Genomic DNA, 26028 nt, shown 5'->3' with positions numbered 1-26028 from the left:
TCCTACCTGCACTTACCAGACACCCTTCCAAGCCTTGGGTCCCCAGTGCTGGCGGGCCCGGGCTATGGTTCTAGAGTTGAAGAACTAGCCGTGGTGATAAGTAACCTTTCTGGAGGGTCAGTCTCCATTCCATCTTCTTGCCTTAGTTCAATAAAGCATGCATATTAGTGTCCACCTTTAGCTTTGGCTTGGGGAACAATTCCCCTGAACCTACCACTGTGTTTGCAGAGTGACTCACTGTGGCTCAGAGACAGTCACCCAGCTCCTAAGTAGTAATCTCTTCTATCAGTGCTGCACTAACTGGCACCTTGCCTCCTGCTGCTACCCCAACCCAGGTGATGCAGGTGTGAGTTTCCCAGGAAACAGGTTCTGAGACGAGATCTACGTGCGCCATGGGAACAGCAAAGAAAGTGGGCATGTGGGAGGCGGAGGTGGAACCTCCACACACTTGCCGCTCAGGCCTCAGCTGTAGCTGTGAGGTGCTCCAGAGGTGAGACAGCCCTTCAGGATGGTCCCCAGTGTAAGCAAGGCAGCCAGGCCCTCGAGCTTCTGCACTGGCCCACCATGAGCCACGTTGGCTCCCCCTGGGAGGGCAGCATGCCGCCTGCGGTCAAGGCCCAGTGAGGGAATGCGACCTAGAACCCAAGAACAACATCTCATTTCAGAGCAGCTGGACCCAAGCCCTGGCCTCGCTTCTAATTCCAGCTTCCTGCTGGTGCACTCTCTGAGAGGAGCAGGCGATGGCTCCCGTTACTTTTGTCCATGCCACGTGGGAGACCTGGAGTGAGTTCTGGGCTCCCGGCTTCAGCCTGAGCCAACCCAGTCATGGTGGGCATTTGTAGAGAGAACCAGCGGTTGAAGATCTCTCTCTTTCTCTCTCTCTCTCTCTTTCTCTCATTCTCTCTCTCTCCCTCCCTCCCTTCCTCCCTCCCTTCCTCCCTCCCTCCCTCCCTCCCTCTCTCTCCTTTTTATGATAAAGGAAGAAAATAAATAATATCCTAAAATAGTGATCCAAGTAGGTTGAAAGAAGAACTGGACAAAGGAAAGAATGGAATGATGAGTTGACGCCCACGCGGAGAGAAGACACACAAAGGATATTTCACAAATGGACATGCATAATGAATTTAACATGTCCGGGTAGTAAATAATGCAGTCTTCACAGAAATCTCCAGTTTTAGTGGTTCAAGGGTGGCTGAATCCAATTTGAGTGGGTTGTGAAGTGAAAGAAGATTGAAGAAGCATCTGCTGGTTTCTTTTAGGACTCCGTCTAGAAGGGAAGAAGCCGATAGTGACATGAAATGTGCACAGTTTGAAATGATGTTAGAACGTCGCGTGAGTGTGGGACATGAGAAGGCGCCCATGAGGTGTGCAACTGTATGTGACATTTGTCCTTAGATAGTTTCCATTCGGATGTTTTGGAGCGATGGCCTTCCGTAAATACAGCTCCTGACTTGTGGCAATTCTGAAGGGAATTTGGATTTCCTCAGCATAAATCTGATTAAGAGCATTCTAGGCCTAATCGGTGTTTTTCAAAGTTCTCTAATTAAGCTAATTAGAATAATAGCCTCAGAGTAATAATTACATTACGAGCCAACATGTCTGGAGCACCTGCTTTGTGTCAGCACTGTGCTAAATTATTTTAATTGCAGCATTTGGGAGAAATTAAGGGGCTAGCAGTATGAAAAAGCCACAGCAGAATAAACAATTAGCATTCTCCCTTGTGGAGATTTGGCTGGCTTTATGAAGCAAGCGAGGTCTTCGGCAGTCACTGGAGGAATCCCATTAGCAAGCACAGGTCACTTCTCATAATACAAAACCTTGCCCTGACCCGTGTCCCATGGAAGACTGATTTACGTCCACTTGATAAATGTGGCGGTTCTGGCTGCAGAGACCACGCAGGAAACCTGCATACCTGAAGTTTCTCTGGCTCTGTTAAGATCAGGGTCCTAGGGTCCGGAGCTGTGGCGCAGTGGGTTAGTCCTCCACCTGTGGCACCAGCATTCCATATGGGCACAGGTTCGAATCCGGCTGCTCCACTTCCTATCCAGCTCTCTGCTATGGCCTGGGAAAGCAGGGGCAGGGTCCCTGCACCCACATCGGAGACCGGGAAGAAGCTTCTGGCTCCTGGCTTTGGATTGGTGCAGCTCCAGCCGTTGCAGCCATTTGGGGAGTGAACCAATGGACAGAAGACCTTTCTCTCTGTCTCTCCTTCTCACTGTCTGTAACTCTACCTCTCAAATAAATAAATGAAATCTTACAAAAGAACAGGGTCCTAGGGAAACAGCCTGGTGTATCCAAGTGGCGAGGCTGTTGGTGCTTTGAAATCCACTCTGAGGGGCTCTGCGTGCTTTTCTGAAACCCACAACAACAGAGAAGCAGGAACCAAGGTGCAGAAGCCGGAAGTCTTCACTGGTGAGCCCAAGGTCAGAGGCACCTGGAACGGCGCTGCAAGGGGCAGCAGAGAGACCTCAATATCAGTCAGCACCTCTCTTGGACCACACTGTATAAATCAGCTGCTTAGGGGGTACAGTTCAGGAATTATACCCCACCCTGCTCTGCACCTTCAAAATAGACAGAGACTGCCATGCCTGCACAGGGCAGAGGTAAAAGTCACCAAATTTAATTCAGCCCGTATTACGTCGTCACTGCCTATAGGGGTGAGACAAGCAAGAAAGCACCCCGTTTATTGGAGGGAGGTCTTCTCAAATGGCCAGTTCCCTGCAAGACCCCTGGGTGCCCTGAGTCGAGGGGTGCAGCAGGAAGTAAATCAGAAGCAGCCGGAGTCTGCTGCCTTTTTCAATGCGATTATCTAGCTCCTCATTCTCACCATCACCGCCTGTGGATGTATATAATGGGTGAGGCCAGAGTGAGCGCACAGGCGTCCAGGGTGAAGAAGGCAACGATGCCTGCCTCCGTCTCACCTGGCGTCCATGTGTGTGGCAGCCATAACGGGTGACCCCCGGTTCTGCAGATTGGGCATCTGACCCCCACCGTCCACAAAGCTGCCTTCCTCCTGGGGGCTCCAGGGAGGAGCCATGTCCTTGCCTGCCTGTCCAGTGGCTGTCCCCTTCCTCCATCTCCAGGGCAGTAAGCAGGCTGTAAGATTCTCTGAGTTTCAGGTCTCAACACGGGTACTGCAGGATAATCACGCCATCTCATGACCCTTACTGTGTTCACATCTGCAAAGGGCCTTTTGCCACGTAAGGTGACCTATTTATTGGTTCCAGGGGTTAGGGTCTGTATATCTTTGAGGGATCATTATCCTGGCCAGTGCCTCACCCATTGCATACATGCACAAGGCAGTGATGGTGAGAATGAGGAGTGAGATAATCGCATTGCAAAAGGCAGACAAATGGCTACGAGGCCGTGGTGTTCCGAACACCTGGGCACCCTGGATGCCCTCTGAGAGCTCCGAATTCATGAAGGACACCCCACGGCATCAGGAGGCTACTTCCAAAAGCTCACAGAAAATAGAATCAAAAGGTGTTTTTTGACCCCCAAATCTTTTCAAAACCCATGCATTTTTTTTTAATGCCACACATTTGCACGAACTTTCTGACAGCTCCCTGTATGCATGGATTTGCATGGAAGAGCAGCCATCTTTAAGTTCAGTTTCCAGGAATGTGCAGAAGACCCCTCCCTGGAATGTCTCCTCGGCCCCTCACTCTGGAGGAGTCGCTGGGCACTCCAGCACACGGCTGCTCCTGTGGAGCGTGTGTCAAGGGAGGAACGTGCTGGGGGACCTGGGACAGCTGTGGGGCGTGGCCACCTGCTGCAGCGGCTGAGGGCTCAACTGCCCAGCTCTGGGCCACCCCAAAAAGCACAGTGCAGGAAGGAGCTGGTACCTGCTGGCCCCGCCTCTCCCCCTGCTGACCCCTTCTCTCCCCTGCTGGCCTCTCCTCTCACCTGCTGACCCCTTCTCTCCCCTGCTGACCCCTTCTCTCCCCTGCTGGCCCCGCCTCTCCCCTGCTGGCCCCTTCTCTCTCCTGCTGACCCCTCCTCTCCCCTGCTGGCCCTGCCTCCACCTCTGCTGGTTCCACCTCTCCCCTGCTGGCCCCTCCTCTCCCCTGCTGGCCCCTCCTCTTCCCCTGCTGACCCCTTCTCTCCCCTGCTGGCCTCTCCTCTCACCTGCTGACCCCTTCTCTCCCCTGCTGGCCCCTCCTCTCCCCTGCTGGCCCTGCCTCCACCTCTGCTGGTTCCACCTCTCCCCTGCTGGCCCTGCCTCTCCCCCTGCTGGCCCCTCCTCTGCCCCTGCTGGCCTCTCCTCTCACCTGCTGACCCCTTCTCTCCCCTGCTGGCCCCTCCTCTCCCCTGCTGGCCCTGCCTCCACCTCTGCTGGTTCCACCTCTCCCCTGCTGGCCCTGCCTCTCCCCCTGCTGGCCCCTCCTCTGCCCCTGCTGAACCCGCCTCTCCCCCTGCTGACCCCTCCTCTCCCATGCTGGCCCCTCCTCTCCCATGCTGGCCCCTCTTCTGCCCCTGCTGGCCCCTCCTCTCCCATGCTGGCCCCTCTTCTGCCCCTGCTGGCCTCTCCTCTCCCATGCTGGCCCCTCCTCTCCCATGCTGGCCCCTCCTCTCCCATGCTGGCCCCTCCTCTCCCCCTGCTGAACCCTCCTCTCCCCCTGCTGAACCCTCCTCTCCCATGCTGGCCCCTCCTCTCCCCCTGCTGAACCCTCCTCTCCCCCTGCTGAACCCTCCTCTCCCATGCTGGCCCCTCCTCTCCCATGCTGGCCCCTCCTCTCCCATGCTGGCCTCGCCTCTCCCCCTGCTGACCCCTCCTCTCCCATGCTGGCCCCTCCTCTCCCCATGCTGGCCTCTCCTCTCCCCTGCTGGCCCCTCCTCTCCCCCTGCTGGCCTCTCCTCTCCCCTGCTGGCCCTGCCTCTCCCCTGCTGGCCCCTCCTTTCCCCCTGCTGACCCCTTCTCTCCCCTGCTGGCCCTGCCTCTCCCCGTACTGACCCTGCCTCCACCTCTGCTGGTCCCACCTCTCCCCCTGCTGGCCCTGCCTCTCCCCCTGCTGGCCCCTCCTCTGCCCCTGCTGGCCTCTCCTGTCCCCACCTCTCCTCTACTGTCCCCTCCTCTCCCCCTGCTGAACCCTCCTCTCCCATGCTGGCCCCTCCTCTCCCATGCTGGCCCATCCTCTCCCCCTGCTGAACCCTCCTCTCCCATGCTGGCTCCTCCTCTCCCATGCTGGCCCCGCCTCTCCCCCTGCTGACCCCTCCTCTCCCCTGCTGGCCTCTCCTCTCCCCTGCTGGCCCCACCTCTCCCCCTGCTGGCCCCTCCTCTCTCCTGCTGACCCCTCCTCTCCCCTGCTGGCCCCTCCTCTCCCCTGCTGGCCTCTCCTCTCCCCTGCTGGCCCCTCCTCTGCCTCTGCTGACCCCTCCTCTCCCTGCTGGCCCCACCTCTCCCCTGCTGTCCCCTCCTCTCCCCTGCTGTCCCCTCCTCTCCCCTGCTGGCCCCGCCTCTTTCCTGCTGGCCTCTCCTCTCCCCTGCTGTCCCCTCCTCTCCCCTGCTGGCCCCTCCTCTCCCCTGCTGGCCCCGCCTCTTTCCTGCTGGCCCCACCTCTCCCCTGCTGTCCCCTCCTCTCCCCTGCTGTCCCCTCCTCTCCCCTGCTGGCCCCTCCTCTCCCCTGCTGGCCCTGCCTCTTCCCTGCTGGCCTCACTTCTCTCCAGTCCCCTCTGGGTGGCTCTTGGCTCCCCACATCTCAGCTGCTCACTCACATTTTCTCAGATCAACAATCCTTTCCCAGGTCTCTCCCTGGGGGTGAGAAAGCAAGGGAGTCTTGTGAAGCCCATGGGGTCTGAGCAAACCTTGGCCCAATTTTAGCTGCTGTTTCCCTCTGGAGACCTCTTTGTCCCAAAGGGATGTGTCAGATACGATTAGGAAGACCTTCCTCCGCAATCGGCTTAGCATGGACTTTAGGCAGCTTGTTCTTCCAGCCCTGCAGCCTGTAGTGCACATCTCAGAAACCTCAGAACACTTTCCTGTAAACCCCGATCTGCCTTCCCCACTTAGCTGAGTCAAGGATCCCTTCCCCGGTGATACCCAGCCCAAGTCCAAAGTCCCTCAGTGCCTGCATATATCACTGGAGAGGAGGAGATGTTTGTCTAAACCAGGTTTAATCCAGAGCCTTGGGTGGCACTGGATCGCAATGCACTGGAAGCCAGGAGCCCGACTGGTGTGGAACAGCGAGAGAGGGGTGAGCCTGCTGCACGCAACTCCAGGTTTCACGCAAATGCTCTCTGGAGTGGCTTCCCACCATGGAGGGCTTACACTGAGGACCCACGTCTATTTTTTTTTTAATGACAGATAGAGTTAGACAGTGAGAGACAGAGGGAAAGGTCTTCCTTCCGTTGGCTCACTCCCCAAATGGCCACCATGGCCGGTGCTGCGCTGATCTGAAGCCAGGAGCCAGGTGGTTCTTCCTGGTCTCCAATGTGGGTTTAGGAGCCCAAGCACTTGGGCCATCCTCCACTGCCTTCCCAGGCCACAGCAAAGAGCTGGACTGGAAGAGGAGCAACAGGAACTAGAACCCGGCACCATATGGGATGCCGGTGCTGCAGGTGGAGGATTAACCAAGTGACATGGCACCAGCCCCTGGAGTCTATTTCAGAAAATAATGTTTTTTTTTAAACTTTAATTTAGTAAATAAAAATTTCCAAAGTACAGTTTATGGATTATAGTGGCTCCCCCCCCATAACTTTCCTCCCACCTGCAACCCTCCCATCTCCCGCTCCCTCTCCCCTTCCATTCACATCATGGTTCATTTTCAATTATCTTTATATACAGAAGATCAATTTAGTATATATTAAGTAAGGATTTCATCAGTTTGCCCCCACATGGAACACAAAGTGTAAAATACTGTTTCAGTACTAGTTATAGCATTAATTCACATTGGACAACACATTAAGGACAGAGATCCTACATGAGGAATAAGTACACAGTGACTCCTATTGTTTACTTAACAATTTTACACTCTTGTTTATGGTGTCAGTAATCTCCCTGGGCTCTAGTCATGAGTTGCCAAGGCTATGGAAGCCTTTTGAGTTCGCCAACTTTGATCTTATTTAGACAAGGTCATAGTCAAAGTGGAAGTTCTCTCCTCCCTTCAGAGAAAAGAGGTACCTCCTTCTTTGATGACCCAGTTTTTCTACTGGGATCTCACTCACAGAGATCTTTCATTTAGGTTGTGTGTGTGTGTGTGTGTGTGTGTGTGTGTGTTTGCCAGAGTGCCTTGGCTTTCTGTGCCTAAAATCCTCTCATGGGCTCTTCAGCCAGATCCGAGTGCCTTAAGGGCTGATACTGAGGCCAGAGTGCTGTTTAGAACATCTGTCATTCTATGAGTCTGCTGTGTATCCCGCTTCCCATGTTGGATTGTTCTCTCCTTTTTTTATTCTATCAGTTAGTATCAGCAGACACTAGTCTTGTTTGTGTGATCCCTTTGACTCTTAGACCTATCAGTATGATCAATTGTGAACTGAAATTGATCACTTGGACTAATGAGATGGCATTGGTACATGCAACCTTGATGGAATTGAATTGGAATCCCCTGGCACATTTCTAACTCCACCATTTGGGGCAAGTCCAATTGAGCATGTCCCAAATTGTACATCTCCTCCCTCTCATATTCCCACTCTTACATTTAACAGGGATCACTTTTCAGTTAAATTTAACACCTAAGAATAATTGTGTGTTAATTACAGAGTTCAACCAATAGTATTAACTAGAACACAAAAATACTAAAAGGGATAAAGTGTTAAATTGTACATCAACAGTGAGAAATGGAGGAATCTGGAAAACATCATGCTGAGTGAATTAAGCCAGTCCCAAAGGGACAAATATCATATGTTCTCCCTGATTGGTGACAACTAACTGAGCACAAAAAGGGAAATCTGTTGAAGTGAAAGGGACACTATGAGAAACAGTGACTTGATCAGCCCTTGTCCTGACTGTTGAAAATAATGTTTTAAAGCAAATGACATGGGTGGGGTTATTGGCCTCCAGGCACAGTGGTATGAACCATGATTTGCAATTCCATTGGCTCGTATCTAAGCATTGGTTGGAGTCCCAGCTGCTCCACTTCCCACAGAGCTCCCTGCTGATGCTCCTGGGAAGCAGTGGAAGATGACCCAAGCGCTTGGGGGCCTGCACCCACATTGGAGACCCTAACAGAGTTCTAGGTTCCTGCCTTTGACCTGGTCCAGCCTTGACCATTGAGAGCATTTGTGGGAATGAAACAGTGGAAAGATCTCTTTCTTTCTCTGCCTCTTTCTGTGTCGCTCTAGTTTCCAGTGTCACTCTACTTTCCAAATAAATGAATAAATACATGTTTTAAAAGGAATTTTTGCCGGCGCCGCGGCTCATTAGGCTAATCCTCCGCCTTGCGGCGCCAGCACACCAGGCTCTAGTCCTGGTCGGGGCGCCGGATTCTGTCCCGCTTGCCCCTCTTCCAGGCCAGCTCTCTGCTGTGGCCCAGGAATGCAGTGGAGGATGGCCCAAGTACTTGGGCCCTGCACCCCATGGGAGACCAGGAGAAGCACCTGGCTCCTGCCATCGGATCAGCGTGGTGCGCCGGCCGCAGCGGCCATTGGAGGGTGAAGCAACGGCAAAGGAAGACCTTTCTCTCTCTCTCTCTCTCTCTCTCTCTCACTGTCCACTCTGCCTGTCAAAAAAAAAAAAAAAAAAGGAATTTTTAATATGGGAGGGTTCCGGAGGGGTTGTTCCCCATGTTAGTCAGCTTTTTGTTACCACCACATAATACTTCGGACAAGTTCACAGTTTTGGAGGTCATGGCTGCGAATCGGGCAGGACCCTCCGGGTCAGCCTCCAGGGATGGCATTCGTGCTGACAAAGTCCAAGTCCACGAGGCCCGCGGGGTACAGCCAACAGCCAAGTGAGTATCCAGATCACAGTGGTGGACATGGAATTCCGATCGTGGCTGATAACTCCCCCTTCCAATCTTCTTGCATCAATTGCCCATTCCTGAGACCCACCCCCACCACCTTGGCGGGGAGGGGGTGGGGCAAGCATTCTGTCTGAAGTTCTTTTATACATCTGGCCTTAAAATCTGTAATGTGTCGACACTTATGATGATAGGGAGTGTTCTCAGGAGACTTCTAGTGGAGCTTTGGACGACTTTAAAAGGAACTGGATGGCATGAGATATGGGACCAGCCCACGGTGTGCTCCAAGGACAAGGAATCCTTGAGCTGTTTTCCTGTGGATTGGAGAGAGGGAGATGTGACAGAGGCCAGTGGGTGCCAGGACAAGTTCATTCCAGGCACAGGGTTCTGAATTAACAACCTTCTCTGATGTACCCTGAGAGGCATGCCTACTGCCAAACAAAATGTGCTTCTCTTATTTGCTGCTGCATTTCCTATGAGGCTAGCCCACCAACTAAAGAAGAATGTGGATCTGCTCTGCCAGAGATAAGTTTTCTGGATGGGATAGGTCAAGGCCTGTTGAGACCATGCCAACCCTGGCTCCTGGTGGCTTCTTGTTTATGGTGCCCAGATGCATGGTGGGATCAAAGCCAGGAGCCAGATTTCCCAATGGCCAGGCTGGAAAAGACCTGAACCAGTCCTACCCACCAGCCAAGCAGGACTGGAGCAGGGTTACCCTGTGGTTAGCACCCTCCTCCCACACTGTGTAGGACCAGAGTAGGGTTACCCTGTGGTTAGCACCCTCCTCCCACACTGTGCAGGACAGAGCTGGTGCTGCTTAGGATCTGCATGCCTGTCAGAAGCTCATGTTTCTGGGTCTTTTGGGTAATTCTTTCCATGTTCCAATCAAATTAACCAACCACAGCGCTGAGCATGATGGGAGGTCACAGCAAGGAGGGAAAGAAAGCCAGGTCCCAAAGGAGAGCCGGGACCTCAGCCCCAGGGAGAAACGCCCAGGACACCCCAAGGAGACTGTCCTCCTACGTCCTCACAGCCAAGAGAGACACAGGGAATTATGACCAGAAGGTTGAACTCTATTGGGTTCAAGACCCCAAGTGCATAAATCCGAGGAGACGCCAGAGCAGGATGCAAGGAGTTTATTTAAAAACAACAACAAAGCAGGCGACTGGGAAAGCTGGAGCCAGACCCACCTTTCCTGGCCCATCCCTGCCAAATTCAGTGAGTGCCTTGGACATGGGGCACAAGACAGTGAGGAACTGGGACCCCTACCAGGCAAGATGGCAACTTGGAAGGAACACGAACATGGGCTAGGAGTCTAACAAGGGGTAATCCACATCACTTCCTCCTCTGGCTGGGGGCCGTGGCCACAGTTCACTGGGTCTCCCAAGTCCTAGCTGTAGAAAACTGCAGGCCACGCCCCAGCCTGCCCCAAGAGGAGAGCATGGAACATCAGCAAACAGCACGCAGCAGCAGCTCCCTGAGACCACGACTGGCACACCGTCCCTCTTTATTCTCACGATGGGATGCAGTTCTAGGCACACACACACACACACACTCACACACATATGCTAATGGCTTACCTATCTATCCCCTTCACATGCACTACACGGGACAACCTCAGTGCATTTTTCTGTAAAAGTGAAAACCACAACATGTGTCTATTTGTGATTACAAAACAAACGTGTGTGTCTCTGTGTCTGTGTGCATCAAGATAAGAGAGATGTTTACCAAGCACAAATGTAGCCAGAAGTAAATACTACAGGCATGCATTCTGGCATGCATACTGAAAAGGAAACCAATGCCAAAAAATTATCCTAATCGAATAGCTGTAACTCATTTCCAACTGGCAAGAAGATGCCACGAGGAAAGAGATTAGAGATACAGTGTTCTTCTCTGTTGGAACTGGATGACACCAGCAAAATCTGTTTCTTATCCACTCTCAACCCGTGGCATTTGGAATCCCGACTTTTCGTCCTTGACATTTGAAAATGAATTGTTTACAGCCACGAAGCCTTGAAATGCTCCTTGTTTGAATTAAAAACATTTCTACTTTGCAGTTGGGTTTTGGACGGAGCATCTCTTCTGATTGCCAACTGAGACCAAAGAGATAATAGTTGCAATGGCTCAATTAAAAAGTTAAGCGAATCTGCATTGAGATAGTCTTTGAGCCTTGCTATCAGGAACGTGGATCGGAGCGATCCTTCTGGAAAGTAAGCTGAAATATCCATGAATAGCCACAAAGGCTCCATGTCTTTTAACACAGCGGCTCTACTTCCAGGAACCTGGGAACTTGGATCAACATACGAGCCTGTCTATGTGACACCATGGTAACCACACCATTGAAGTGGTTAGATCTACATGAAGGTACTGCAGAGGTTCACGGAAAATGGAATTAAAAGGTGAAGTGCATTTTCCATGAAATTTCAAGAATCCTTGGATTTACTCCGAAAGAACAATGCTGTGATATTTTGATAAGTGAGAAGCAAAACCGTGAAAACCCTCCTCTGTGTCTGCAGAACGTTAGCAGATTTTTACCCACTTCTGTTTGAGTTTCTCTTTTAAAGATTTCTTTTTTAAGATTTATTCAAAAGGCAGAGTTACAGAGAGGCAGAGGCAGAAAGAGAGAGAGAGAGAAAGAGCAATCTATCTGATGGTTCACTCCCCAGATGGCTGCAATGGCTGGAGCTGCGCCAATCTGAAGCCAGGAGCCAGGAGCTTCCTCCAGGTCTCCCACGTGGGTGCAGGATCCCAAGGACTTGGACTATCTTCTGCTGCTTTCCCAGGCCATAGCAGGGAGCTGGATCAGAAGTGGAGCAGCCAGGACTCGAACCAGCCGGCGCCCATATGGGATGCCAGCGCTGCAGACCAGTGTTTTAACCTGCTGTGCCACAACGCCGGTCTGTCAGATTGAGTTTTAAACAAAAGACTTGTGTTAAAGCCGCTTGAGTGGGCTAGATCCGAGGGCACACACATTTCTACCAGAAGTCGCTCATTGGAAGGCAAATGGATTAATTTGGACATCATGGGGACCAGGCTGCAGTCCAGGCCCTGCTGCAAAACGTTTTTGAAAACGCAGCCTCCGCTCTGCAAAGAGGAGCAGAGGACTATAAACAGGCTGAGTGCCCTCGCCAATTCCATGAATGCTGCTGCAGCTCCCCTGTGTTGAGAAGACCCAAAGAGGAGGTCCACGTCTTCCGCTCCTGAGCTAGGGGAGCCCCATCAACACAACACCTTGAAGTCATGACATTTGGGTCCACACCAGTCTGCGCCTTTGGCCTTGTCTAAATGGACAGCGCTCACCAGCACAAATCCACCTGGACCGCCTTGGATGTGAGAGCCGGGTGAGCCGGGCACGACGAGGGTGCAGAGAGGGGAGCCCTTTTCTTGAGCGGGGGCTGGGCTAGAAGCACAGTGCCGTATGTGTGCATGACAAGGCACACATGTTCCAGGAATGTCAATTTTCTTCAATGGTGTAAAAGACCTAAAGCCCGGGGCTTTTACAGCAAAATAAACATCTCAGGGATTAGAATAAAATATATCCATATGATTTGTAAAAATAAGGCAGGAAACTTTAAAGAAGTGCATTGCTTGTCTTGCGTGCTCTGCCCCCAAAACTCTACGTAAGCTTCCTTTCCTCTCCCATTAGTGAAACTCCATTAAAAAAAAAAAACCAGCATCAATAGCAACAGCCCCAGGAAAAGGCTGAACAGTGGGGTGGGGAAAGGCGGGACCGAGCGTGACTCTACAGAGGAACAACAGCACTGAGCACTAGGAACCAGGTAGGACTCCAGTGGGCTCTCAGGAGGACCAGGGGTCCAGGATGCACTGCGAGACGTGTGCCCGTGAGCATGAGCTGTGCTGTGTCGTCTGCATGACAAGCACACGGGCGCCATTTGTGCTACTGGGGATGGCATAGAGGAAAACCTCTTTTTTATCTTTCTCCTGTGGTCTCTCCTTGGTCAAACCACGGCTATCCATACGAGACCAGTCCCTGTCACCCAAGTAGCCTGCAACGTATGCCCTCTATAAACCTCTGTTAAGCTTCTACCGTATGCCACGCACGGCGTAAATTCACCAACCCATTTAATATCTCCCAACATCCCATCATCCCATTTTGCCAGTAACTCCCTCACCTTGGTTCTCCTTGCTATGTCTCTTCTGAATAAGTGTCCCATTGTCACCCAGGGACCCAAGCCAAAGTCTGGGCAATGTTCTCTTCTGTCTACTGGCTAGCTCAGGCTACATCACCAGTTCTGAAGTCCTATCCAGCCCTGGCGTCTGGAACCCAGCCTAGGAACCACCCAGGTGCTGTCTCCAGCCTGCACCATTTAAGCTGAGACCCAGACAGTCTTGCAGCCGCTGCTCCCTTCTGGCAAAGCTGGGCTCCTCAGGGCTCCTGGAGACAGCTGCAATGGAGTTCAGCCCCACTGAGTGTGACCAGTGCTGCCCCGGCTGCAGAGCAGGTGGAGTGGGCTGGCCTTAGCCATCCTGCCTGTGACTTAACACCCCTTGTGCCTGCCCACACATGCCAAACACTGTCCTGTGGTTTTCCTGGGGGTTCCCTGATTTCCACAACAGCCTTTTTCAACAAGCTCCTATGACAGTCAGGGCATTGTGAAATCTGACTCAGAGCTGAGCCAGAGCAGAGAGGTGTGAGTGGGTAAGCGTGGAACTCTGGGGTCAGTGCAGGGCCCAGGCAGGGGGAGCAGATGACCAGAGCAGCAGGTGCATAGGCAGGAGCCCTGGGCGGAGGAGCAAGAGCAGGGCTGTGCAGTCCAGAGCCTTTGAATATGCCCACGGTCAAAGCCAGGAAACTCAGAAATGAATGGGACCTCCCATTCGTAATTTCCTGATGACTCCCTGGGCCCTGCCCTCTCTGGCTCACACAGCTTGCTCCTCAGTGCCCAGTGAGTCCTGAGCCTCTGCACCTGCTGAACACATCCCTGCTCTCTCTGTCTCTCTCTCTCTCTGTCTGACTCTCTGTCTCTCTCTGTCTGTGTCTCTCTGTCTCTCTCTGTCTCTGTCTCTCTCTCTGTCTCTCTCTCTGTCTCTCTCTCTGTGTCTCTCTTTCTCTCTCGCCCTCATCACTCTGACACAGTCAGCGTCATCTCCTCCTTCCGGTTCCTTCCTGACTCCCACACAGCTGATCATTTGGCTTTGTGGCCTGCATGTCTCCCTGGGACTTTGTCTCCTGGATGAGCTGAGCTGTGGCCACCTCCCAACTCCCAGCCCTGCAGGCTCCCGACTATCCAAGCTCCCAACGCACCCATCCCACCCTCTGTCCAGCCTCTGCTCATCCCTTTTCTCTCCAGATCATTTCTTGCTGAATATATCCGTGAGTTCTCCTCTCTCATATTTCAGAGGAAATAAGTAGCCAGAGTGTGTAAAGGTGATTATGTTTGGTTTGGTTTGGTTTTCGAAGAATCTGAGTGATGCTCTTTTTTTTAAAAAGATTTATGTTATCTACTTGAAAAACAGAGTTACAGAGGGAGGTAGACACACACATACACACACACACACACACACAGAGGTTTTGCATCCGCTGGTTTACTCTTCGAATGGCTGCACCGGCCAGAGCTGAGCTGATCTGAATCCAGGAGCCAGGAGTCTCCTCCAGGTCTCCCATGTGGGTGCAGGGGCTCAAGCACTTGGGCCATCTTCTGCTGCTTTCCCAGACCATCAGCAGGGAGTTGGATCGGAAGAGGAGCAGTGTTTGGAGGAAGAGCCTTTAAGAGGTCATTAGGAGTAGGTGAGGTCGTGAGGGTGAGGCCCCCACAGTTGCATCAGTGGCTTTATAAGAAGACGGATACTCTGGGGCCAGCGTTGTGGAGCAGAGCGTTAAGCCACTGCCTGAGCCGCCAGCATCCCATATGAGTGCCAGTTCGAATCCTGGCTGCTCTGCTTCCAACCCAGCTCCCTGCTAATATACTCAAGAAAGCAGTGGAAGATGGTCCAAATCCTTGGGCCTCTGCCACCCATGGAGGAGACTTGGATGAAACTCCTGGCTCCTGGCTTTGGCTTGGCCCAGCCCTGGCTGTTGCAGCCATTTGGGAGAGTGAACCGGCAGATGGAAAAATCTCTTTCTCTCTGTCTTCTCCCCTCTGTCAATTGGTCAGCCCTTCAAAATAAATAAATGTTTATTTTTAATGGTGGTTTCCTGAAGAGATACTGGTGGGTGGAGATGTGGTGATGACAGCTCCACGCTCTGAACGGACAGCGGGCTGGGCCTTCCTCACGACAGGCCACTCCAGTCTGGAGGTTTGGAAGGATATTTCGGCGTCTATGCAAGCAGGATTTTCCTTTCTGGAAACAGCCTGCCAGGGGAGTTCTTGTACTGAGAGAAGTTCCCACACCCTCTCAGCATACGGGAGCCCTGGAAACATCTCTGTAGCAGTGGTGGTGGTGGTAGTGGTGATGGCGGGGGGTGGGGGGGGTCTATTTGATGGTTTGCAAACCTCTCACTTGCTTTCTCCTCCCAGCATGCACTTGCAGCCTGGCCCCTGTGTTAACAGCACGGGCGAGGGAGGCCGGTCATCTTCAGTGTCACTGTTGGGGCTTGTGAGAGCAGGCACCTCTTAGAAGAGCATCACAGGGGGCCGGCGCTGTGGTACAGCAGGTTAAAGCCCTGACCTGCGATGCCGGCATTCCATATGGGCGCTGGTTCAAGTCCTGGCTGCTCCACTTCCGATCCAGCTCTCTGCCATGCCTAGGAAAGCAGTGGAAGATGGCCCAAGTTCCTGGGCCCCTGCACCCATGTGGGAGACCCAGAGGAAGCTCCTAGCTCCTGCCTTTGAGCTCCAGCCCTTGCAGCCAGTTGGAGAATGAACCAGTGGATGGAGGACTTCTTTCTCTCCCTCTCTTTGCCTCTCCTTCTCTCTGTGTGTAATTCTGACTTTCAAATAAATAAATATATCTTTTAAAAAAATCTGATACTCACGCCCTTCCTAAACAGGTGACTAAATTCAGGAAGGAATGGTATGGCCAATGGGGCATGTACCAAGATAGCCCAGGGTCCTGGGTCAGCCTCAACACCTGCTCTGTAGCCCAGGGCTGCTCCTTGGTGTGCTAGGAGCTCCTGAAGGCAGGACCCTAGTGGGAAGTCCTTCTCTCCCACTTCCATTCTCAACCATGGCCAAGGGAGGTAGACCGAGGCAAGGGGGTGAAGCTGCATGGTGGATAATGCTGCCTACGGGTCTGTATTGCTGTTTTAGTCGGATTGAGTTCCTTTGGGGAAGCCTGACACTACAATTTTTAAACTTCTCAACCCACCCAAGCTCCCGTTTTTAACTCTGGGACCCAGTTAGACATCAGTGCTACCTGGGTGGAGTGGGTGTGCTTTCGGGTCTTGCACCACTGGACTGGCTGTGCCTCTGCACGCTCAGGGCCCCAGAAGTTTCTTTCCTCCCCCGCCCCTTCAGTTCTGCTAGATGCACGTATAAGGGTCTCCTCTGCTGTGTCACTACATGTAATGATGCCATTAGATATCTCCCTATGCAATGAGGCCATCGGTTATTCCTGTAGGTGATGGCGTTTGATATTTTCATATGTAATGCTGGTGTGGGGTATTCTCTATTTGTAATGATGATATCGAGTGTTTTTATATGGAATGGTGATGTGGAGTATTTCTACATGTAGTGTTGTTGAGTATTTCATATGTAATGAAAAGGTTGGGTCTTTATGTAATGGCTATATCGGGTATTTCTATATGTGATGATTTTTGATATTTTTATATGCAATGATGATGTTGGGTATTTTTATATGTAATGAAGATGTTGAATGTTTTTAGGATAAGCATTCAAAGATGTTTGGAGACCCTCAGGAAAAAATGGGGGTGGGGAGAGAAGCCTACAAAAATTCCTCGTATTATTCAGAGGAATGCAAACCACATGTTTTTGCTGCTTTTACTGATTGCTTTACAAGTAAACCATTGAAATGCACTCCTCTCAGAGACTTTGATGTCCCAGGAGCTCCCAAGGATTTTACAAGCTGTTTTCTTTAGAAGCAAAATGATGTGTTTAGCTTACCTAAGAGGTGTGGAAGGCACCCAAATCAGAGAGATTCTTTTGTAACCTTTGAGTTGGATAGAAAAAAAATAATTGTCTGCCTCCAACTCTCCAGGATGGGTGAAATTTGAGACTGTTAGATTTGGTCTCTGGGCACATTAGAAAGAACGCCCATGGAAGAAGACAGAACTCCTAGGATTATGAAATTTCTGAATGCGACTTGTCTAGTGTTAAGTCCGTTCTTCTCCCGACACTAACAAGGCAGTGTCCTTAGCACAAGGTTACATGAACTTGATTTACAATGGATAACCTGTTCATCTCAAGTTCATCCACAAGTTTGCAACCAAGAACAAATGGCCTTTTTCCATCTTATTCAGCAGAGAATAAATCATCTCACTTCAGTAAGCAGAATTCTAGCACAGTCCTTTGGATCCTCATTAGTCTGTACCCGAATGTGATTTCAACTCTTTTTTAAAAGATTTATTTTTTTTTATTTGAAAGGCAGAGTTGCAGAGAGAGGAGAGACAGAGAGAGGTCTTTCATCTGGTTCACTCCCCAGTTGGCCGCAACTGCCAGACCTGGGATGATCCAAAACCAGGAGTCAAGAGCTTCTTCCAGGTCTTCCATGTGGGTGTAGGGGCCCAAGCCCTTGAGCCATCTACTGCTTTCCCAGGCCATAGCAGACAGCTGGATTGGAAGAGGAGCAGCCGGTACTCGAACCAGCGCCCATATGGGATGCCGATGCTGCAGGCGGATGCTTAGCCTACTATGTCACAGTGCCAGCCCCAATTTCAGCTTTTTCAAAAGAGCCTATGACTCTCCCATCCCCAATTTCAAGGGGGCTCTGGACAAACATGGTTTCCTCCTACAATATTAGTTATTTTGAAAGTTATAAATCAATATAACAGCAGATTAAATGTCCCAATGCCTACAGCAGTTTTCTCTTTACGAGTTTCCTATGAGTTTTCTTACTCATTTTATGCAATTCTTACAAAATCCCCAGGACAAGTTTTTCATGGTCTCCCTTCATTCTTAGTGATGTCTCGGGTGAGCAGATATCAAGGACAACACAAAGACTTGGGTTCCTTGATCAAATATTTGATGGAGTTGTCTCCACCGAGGGATCTCCAAGCACAGAACATCAGCCGAGTGCAACTGCATTGATGCAGCCACCCCACGAATCCTTAGGACTGAGTCGTGAATACCACGCTGCCTGGGAGGCGGTCCTTCAGCTGGCCTGTGTCAGCTTAGCCGATGGCAGAGCTGGCTTTTCCTCTGCGTTGATGGAAGCCTGCCGGGCTGGAGATGGACTATTGGGAGGACTAATCAGGTTCATAGACTGTAAGAAAAATAAACTAGTCAAATTAAGAGACTTCTAGAACTGCTTAATTATCCAGGTTAAAAAATAGCTTGCGGCACCTGGTTCTTTTCACTGGGAAAGAGCTGTTGAGACAAAAGCCAGTGCCTGGCGGTAATTCCTGGTTCTCCAGCTTGCTATGGAGGTCTCCATGTTTGCGGCATCAGTGTGAGTCCACGCGGGATATGCCGGGGTCGCCCACTGGGTCCGCAGACAAGGGCTCCGTCTGGCTCCGGGGACTCTCCCATCTTCCCCAGGTGCAGAGCCTGGCAGAGGACGGAGGCAATGCAGACTCTGAGTTCACACAGAGATGGCTTCTCCCGGGTCCGGGGCAGGGATCACTCAAGACAGCAGGAGCTGTCTCCTGGAACGTCCACCCGACGCGAGCCAAGCTGACAAAGCGGGCAGGGCATGCTGGGAGGTGTGGAGTTCTGCTTTCTGTCTGGCATCCATCAGCACTAGCCCCCTGGTACCTCCAGCAGCAGGCTTCCCCACACTGCTGCCTTAAAATTCTTAACGTGAAATGTCACAGTCAAAAAAGCAGAAAGGGTTGTTTGACATCCTAAACACGGCCACAGCCTCGGATTACCAGGGGCCCCGCATCGCCTCCCTGCCAGCCCCTCGGAGTCTTGGAGTTTGGTTTTGCCCGCGGTCTCAGCCTGGACTTTGTCAGACAATATACTCCTCGTTCAGCTGCTCACTCTGTTCCCAGCCAGCTCGTCGCTCCTTTCTTGTGTAGGACCTCACCTGTATCTTCCTACCTGACACCACACACATGCGCACACACATATGCAATACACACACATGCACACATGCATGTACACGTGTGTGTGCGTGTGTTCATGTATGCACACATGTTTCTGCAGATCCACCCTCTGTGTGTCATCACACAGAGAGCTCTGACTCTCATTCTGGCAACAGATAAAATCTTGTCTGAGATATCTCTCTCTCTCTCTCATTCTCTTTCTCTGGTCCCCCTGCCCACCTCCCCACCATGACAGGGCCCTCAACTCAGAACTTCATGCTAAGAGCAAGAAGGCACTGCCTGCTCCCATTCTCCCCAGCCCGCCCTCAGCCTAATGCTGTTTCCCTCTCACAGTTGCAGACATAGAAAGAAAGAGTCGCTTCCAAGGAGGCTGAAAGAGAGACTCCTGCCCACAGTGGTCAAGTTGCAGTGGGACACCTGAGTTGTCTGATGTGCTTACACTCTGCCAAGACAGCTGCAGAGAACTGAGTGGGAAGGAGCCCGAGTTTTTGTTACCAGTTATTATTCATTGCATCCCTCATGGCCTGCCCCCAGCCCCTCTCCCCGTGTGTCCTGGCTTGAAAGGCGACCATAACAAAACACCCCGGGGCCACCGGGGATTGTAAGAGCCAGAAATTTCTTCTCTGATGGTTCTTGGAAGAGCAAGGTGAGAGTGTGTGCAGGGTTGGTGCTGTGGTTCAAGTGTCTCCCAGTAGAGTTCAAGTGCTGAAAACGTACACACACACACACACACACACACACACACCGGTGCAGCAGTGCTGAGACCTGAGGCCTTTCAGGGGTGGGGAATCTCCAGCCCACGGGCCAGAAAAGACCCACGGGATCCTTGACTCCGGCCCTGCCAAGGCCACCGCAGGTGGGACTCGAAATTCCACACATGGACAGCAGACTAATCGTTACATCGGTCATTGCGTATGGCCCATGAATGATGCTGTAAGCATCTAAATGGCTCTTGGCAGAAGAAGGTTTCCCACCGCTGGTTAGGTCAGGAGGGCAGGGTGGCTTTATGCTGTCACTGTGGGAAAGGCTCAGTTATCACAGGAGTGCGCCTGTTATGACAACAGGGCAGCCTCCCTACCCCTCCCTCTCCCTCTCTGTGTCTATAATCTCTCTCTCTACCTCTCTCTATCTATCTCTTTCTATATCTCTATCTCTATTATCCCTCTATTATCTCTATTTCTATCTCTACCTCTCTCTGTCTCTATCTCTATTATCTCTTTCTATATATTTACTTTTTTTTTTTGACAGGCAGAGTGGACAGTGAGAGAGAGAGAGAGAAAGGTCTTCCTTTGCCGTTGGTTCACCCTCCAATGGCCGCCGTGTCCAGTGTGCTGCGGCCGGCACACCGCGCTGATCCGATGGCAGGAGCCAGGTGCTTCTCCTGGTCTCCCATGCGGGTGCAGGGCCCAAGCACTTGGGCCATCCTCCACTGCACTCCCGGGCCACAGCAGAGAGCTGGCCTGGAAGAGGGGCAACCGGGACAGAATCCGGCGCCCCGACCGGGACTAGAACCCAGTGTGCCGGCGCCGCAAGGCGGAGGATTAGCCTAGTGAGCCCCGGCGCCGGCCTATTATCTCTTTCTACTTCTATCTCTATCTCTCCCTCTATCTTGATTATCTCTATTTCTCTCTCTCTCTCTCTCTCTCTCTCTCTCTTCCTCTATCTCTATCTCTATCATCTCTCTCCCTCTATCTCCATCTCTTTATATATATCATGTCTATTTCTATCTCTCTATCTCTATTTCTATCTCCCTCCATCTCTATTTCTCTCCCACTTCCTCTCTCTCCCTCTCTCTATCTCTATACTCTCCCCCCCACCCCACCCCACCTTCCATCTCCCACCATAGGAAGACACAACGAGAAGGTCCTTGTTGGATGCCAGCCCCCACCTTGCACTTCCTAGCCACCAGAATGGAAGGAGCCAAATCTCAGCTCTATCAACAGCCCAGTCTCAGAGAGTCTGTCACACAGCAGCACAAAATGACTAAGCCAGGGGTTTCCTCCGGGGCCTCTCCTCCCTGTGTCTTCACATGCTCTCCTCTCTGTAACGGTCCACTTCTATGTCCTGATGTCCCCTGAATGACTTCATCTCAGCTTGATCACCCCCGTGAAGGAGACCCTGCCTGCAAGTAAGCTCACATTTGGGTGTGTCGGAGGTGAGGGCTTTTCCTGGAAAAGCGGGCACTGTCCCCGCGCTCACTGCATCACAGAGAGGCTCGCTCCCTTCTATGTGTCGCCAGAATTCCCAATTTTCAAAATAACCCCGTCAGTCCTTGTTGGCCTGAACCAACTCTCTGCCCTGAAAACCCAGAGCAGAGCAGTGCTGGAGGTCTGGTCTCTGGTCTGGGTCGCCATGCTGCACTCTGCCTGGAAAGGAAGTTCGAGAGCAAGTCTTTGGCAAGCACCAAAGGTCAAGGGCACAGACATCAGACTGGCAGAGGCACTGAGCCCGGGTGGCGCAGTGCATGCAGAGGTGGCCTTGATGGGCAGAAGACATGGGGTAGGGATGGAGAGAGAGGCCACACCGCAGTACCCAGCCCCTCTGTTCCCGTGTGCCCCAGCACCACCTCCAGAGAGACAGGTCCTCCCCCTGCCTCTCTCTCTCTCTCTGGGACAGAAAAAAAGACTTACTTTATTTATTTGGAAGGCAGAGTTACAGAGGGTGGGGGGAGACAGAGTGAGAGATCCTCCGTCTACTGGCTCACTCCCCCAAATGGCTACACCTGGCCCAAGCCAGGAGCTTCTTCCAGGTCTCCTACATGGGTGCAGGGGCCCGAGCACTTGGAGCCATCCTCCACTGCCCTCTCAGGAGCATCAGCAGGGATCTGGATAGGAAGTGGAGCAGCCAGGGCTCGAACCCATAAGTGTTACCGGTGCCGCAGGCAGAGGCTTAACCCATGATGCCCCAGCACCGGCCCCTGTGTGACACTTTTGCTGCCATGTGATCCTAAGATCGTGCACTGCGTGGAACCCGGGAGTTTTTGGGTCCTCTGTGATGGACGTGGACCCCTCTCGTGAATACACTTCACTGGTGGAGCGCCTCAGCCGTGTGTTAACTCTGTGTTCCGTGGAAAAGCCCGGGCTGTGAGCTGGCTCTCCTGTGTAACCCTGAGTAAGCCGGACGCTGAAGCAACCCCACGGCCCAGCAACGTATCCAAGTCCTCCCTCCCTCTCGGCACGCCTGGATGCTACCAATTGTGGATCAGAAATGCTCCTGCTTGGAGTGGGCGTTGTGATACAGCTGGTGCAGCCACTGCTTGAGATGGCCGATCCTGTATTGGAGTGGTCCCTTCCAAGCACCTGCTGCTCTGTGCTTCCCATCCAGCTTCCTGCTGAGCACCTGGGAGGCAACGGATGATGGCTCAAGCACTTGCGTCCCTGCCACCCAGGAGGGAGACCTGGGTGGAGTTTCTGGTTCCTGCCTTTGAGCTGGCCCAGCCCTGGCTGTTATGGGTGATTAGGGAGTGAACCAGCAGATCTCTCTGAGTCCCTGTCTCTCCCTCTCTCTGTATCACTCTGCCTTTCAAATAAATAACCAATGTTTTTTTACAGAAGTGCACCTACTGGACATGTGCAGTCTCATGCTTCCTGTCTTTATTCCCTAAACAATACGGTAACTATTTACATTGTATTTGGTATTATAAATCATCCATGTAAAGTTTACGGGAGGGGGCGTGGCGGTTGTATAAACATTGTGACGTTTTGTATAAGAGACTTGAGTGTGCACAGATTTTGCTATCTGTGGAGGGTCCTGTCCCCAATGCCCGGTAGACATCAAGGGACAGCTCTAGCACCAACTGTGGCCGGGCCTTCTGGTGCCAGGAGCATCCGGGTTGGGGGAGGTCTGCGCGGCCCAGGCCAAAGAGGGACTCCGCAGGGGCTGTGTTTTCCAGCAGGAACACTCGCCCTGAAAGGAGAGGAGTCAGAGTCGGAAGCTCGTTCAGCATTCACATGCCTCTGACCTTGACCCTGAAGGCAGAGGACAGGCTCTCAGCCAACCCCGGCTGTCGCACCCAATATTCACGCAGGTCCCTCGCACCCAGAGACTTATGCTGCAAGTTGGGGCCAAGAAAAGCAAAATGCTGCAAGCACTTGCCCTTCCACGTCCATCTCGCTCCTGTGTTCCTGTGCCCCCCGGGGAGCAGGTGCCAGCTTGGCCTCAGGGACCTAAAGGCAGGATGGCATCCACCCAGGCCAGGGGTGGACACCGGCCCTAAAGGCCCACAGCACGCGACCTCACAGCCTGCCCGCGTGCCCTGGGGTCCCTGCATCGCCAACTGAACCATTCATTCAGCTCCCAGTGGAATCTCCGGGCAGGGGGAGCCCTATTTATGCAATAACTCAGAGTGTCCTTAAGGACAGGAAGTGCCGTGTGCCCTCCGTCCCCAGACAAGTCCCCCACACCCAGCACTTTTTCTTCCAGACACCACCTTTCCAAGTTCGCAGTCGTCTCTGGGGCCATACCCAAGGCTTCCTCTGACTTCTCGCAATCTTTCCTAAAAGCCTTCCTTGCGTGTTCAGTACAAGGCCAGCTGAAATATTCCCCGGGCCCAGACAGCTAGCTCTGCGTGGATACAGCCTGCGATTTTTCAAGAGCGAAAAAAAAAAATAATAATAATAAAAAGCCAAAAACTTGCTTGAGAAATGAGTGTTAAGAGTAACTCATGGTAGGGTTTTTTGTTTTTTTTTTTTCCCCCTTCCACGGGCTGGATGCTTTGGCTTCGCTTGAGATGCTTCCCATGCGGGCAAACGCTTGCGATGTGGACGCCGCGGGACCCCGCCACGGTTTACAGAAAGCACCTTCACCTTCAAAAGCTTCCGTGTTAATCAACCGTGATTAAAACCAGGTCCCTGGCGGGGCGTTCCTTCACAGCTCCCCCACACGTCAGGAGAAGCACAGATGATTATCTGGCCAGCTCGGCAGAGATTTGCTCCTTTCTATAAAAATATACACGCTGACAAAACAAGGGCTGGAGATTTACAATTTGTCTGATTCGATCAGCCCTCGGCACAGGAAAAGCCGGCTTGTCTATTCCATTAGGGGAGCTGCTGGGCCACTTGTCCACGAAGACGAGGCCCAGCCTGGGACCCCAGAGCCGAGATCAAGCGCTGATGTCACCTTGGATGTCAACTTCAAGATGCAGCTGGAATGTTCCAGCCCACCCCACCCCACCCCCGCCAGATGGAAATGGGCCCTAATTCTCCATACTCCTGCAACCCCTCAGTTGGCCCTTTTGCAGGCAAAAGCCAACCTCATCCAGCCGAATGTGAGTCCCCTATGTCTTCAGGGAGCCCAAGAAGCCGCTCCTGCCTCCCAAGGGCTTCTCCCTGGAATGCCAAGGGACCTCTCTTCTAAGCAGTAGTGGGGACCCTTTATTTTGTTATTTAAAACATCATTCATCAGTCTTCCAAAAATATCAACTTAAAAGTCAGCCTGCTATAGACTCATTGAATTTTGAGTCCTGGCTGTGGTTGCCTTGGCAGGACCAGACCAAATAGTTTCACTGGCTTTATAGGGCCTGCCCTATGGTGGGGCCGGTGCTGGGCCATAGTAGGCTAAGCCTCCACTTGCAGCGCTGACATCCCAGATGGGCACCGGTTTGAGTCCTGGCTGCTCCTCTTTTAATCCAGCTCCCTGCTTATGGCCTGGGAAAGCAGTAGAAGATGGTCCAATTGCTTGGGTCCCTGCATCTGCATGGGAGACCTGGAGGAAGCTCCTGGCTCTTAGCTTTGGATTGGTATAGCTCCAGCCATTGCAGCCATTTGGGGAATGAACCAGTGAGTGGAAGACCTTTCTCTTTGTCTCTCCCTCTCTCTCTCTCTGGCTCTACCTTTCAGATAAATAAATAAAATCTTTTTTTAAAAAATTCGATAGCCCACAGGTGGGAAGTTCTCCACCCCTGTTTTATTTTACTATTTTTTAAAGATTTATTTATTTATTTGAAAGTCAGAGTTACACAAAGAGAGAAGGAGAGAGAGAGAGAGAGAGAGAGAGAGAGAGAGAGAGAGAGAGAAGTCTTCTACCCTCTGGTTCACTCCCCAGTTGGCCACAACAGCTGGAGCTGTGCCAATCCAAAGCCAGGAGTCAGGAGTTTCTTCCGGGTCTCTCACATGAGTGCAGGGGCCCAAGGACTTGGGCCATCTTCCACTGCTTTCCCAGGCCATAGCAGAGAGCTGGATTTGAAGTGGAGCATCCGGGACTAGAACTGGCGCCCATATGGGATACCGGCACTGCAGGCAGCAGCTTCACCCACTACGCCACAGTGTGTAGTGTTTTTTTTTAATTTTTTTTTTTTGACAAAGACAAACTCTGATGATTGTTCTCACACACACTACTTTAGCAGAGCAAAGAGGGGTATACATATACCAGTATGTGTTTTCCAAGAGGCAGAATGTCTTCAGGGTAGTGGAGACATAAGTAATGTGTCCTTCAGAGCTCGATGTTAAAGATGAGAAATGGAAAACTAAGCCAACGATGCAGTAAGTGGCAGTGCACTGACACACGCAGATGATGAAACCCCAGCTGTAGATCAGACATCTCCAGGCAGTGGTTTCGGGATGCAGACCCTTCCACCCTGTGGTCCCATCACCAGCCAGGCATGGAAAGGGCATCCATCACTGTAAACCATATCCCAGAGCTCAGTCTTGAACTTGAGACCACAGACTTCGCCGCCGCTCAGAGGGAGCCAAGGGGGAGCAGAAGCAGCGCTCGGATTTCCTACCGTCTTGGCTCATTTTCTGTTGCTGTCACCAGGTACTCAGGGCCGGGTACTTGATACAGAAAAGGGTGGTGAGGACCCAAGCAGTACAGTCTCTTAAAGGTCCCCGCACTCTTTAGTGGCACTGCCTGGGGGACAAAGCCTCAGTGGGAGTTGCTGGGCACCAAGCACGTGGAAAAGTCACTACTTACACGGGAGCTCACACAGCCCACGTATCAGATGAGGTTGAACATCTTTTTGCTTTTATTTTTTTTTAAAGATTTGTTTATTTATTTGAAATTCAGAAT

The 26028-nt window shown here is 52.0% G+C and overlaps 1 long non-coding RNA gene across 1 annotated transcript in view; it reads right to left on the bottom strand.

Annotated features, from left to right (window-relative positions):
* Positions 1–26028, bottom strand: part of LOC149122165 (uncharacterized) — a 70521-nt gene that overhangs the window by 17327 nt on the left and 27166 nt on the right. The window lies entirely within an intron of this gene.

Source organism: Oryctolagus cuniculus, chromosome 15 (genome assembly GCF_051225735.1).
Source record: "Oryctolagus cuniculus isolate XC-2025 breed Fujian yellow rabbit chromosome 15, ASM5122573v1, whole genome shotgun sequence".
Taxonomy (NCBI): Eukaryota; Metazoa; Chordata; class Mammalia; order Lagomorpha; family Leporidae; genus Oryctolagus; species Oryctolagus cuniculus.
The sequence above is the reverse complement of the archived record's forward strand: the minus strand, read 5'-3'. Positions and strand labels throughout refer to the sequence as shown.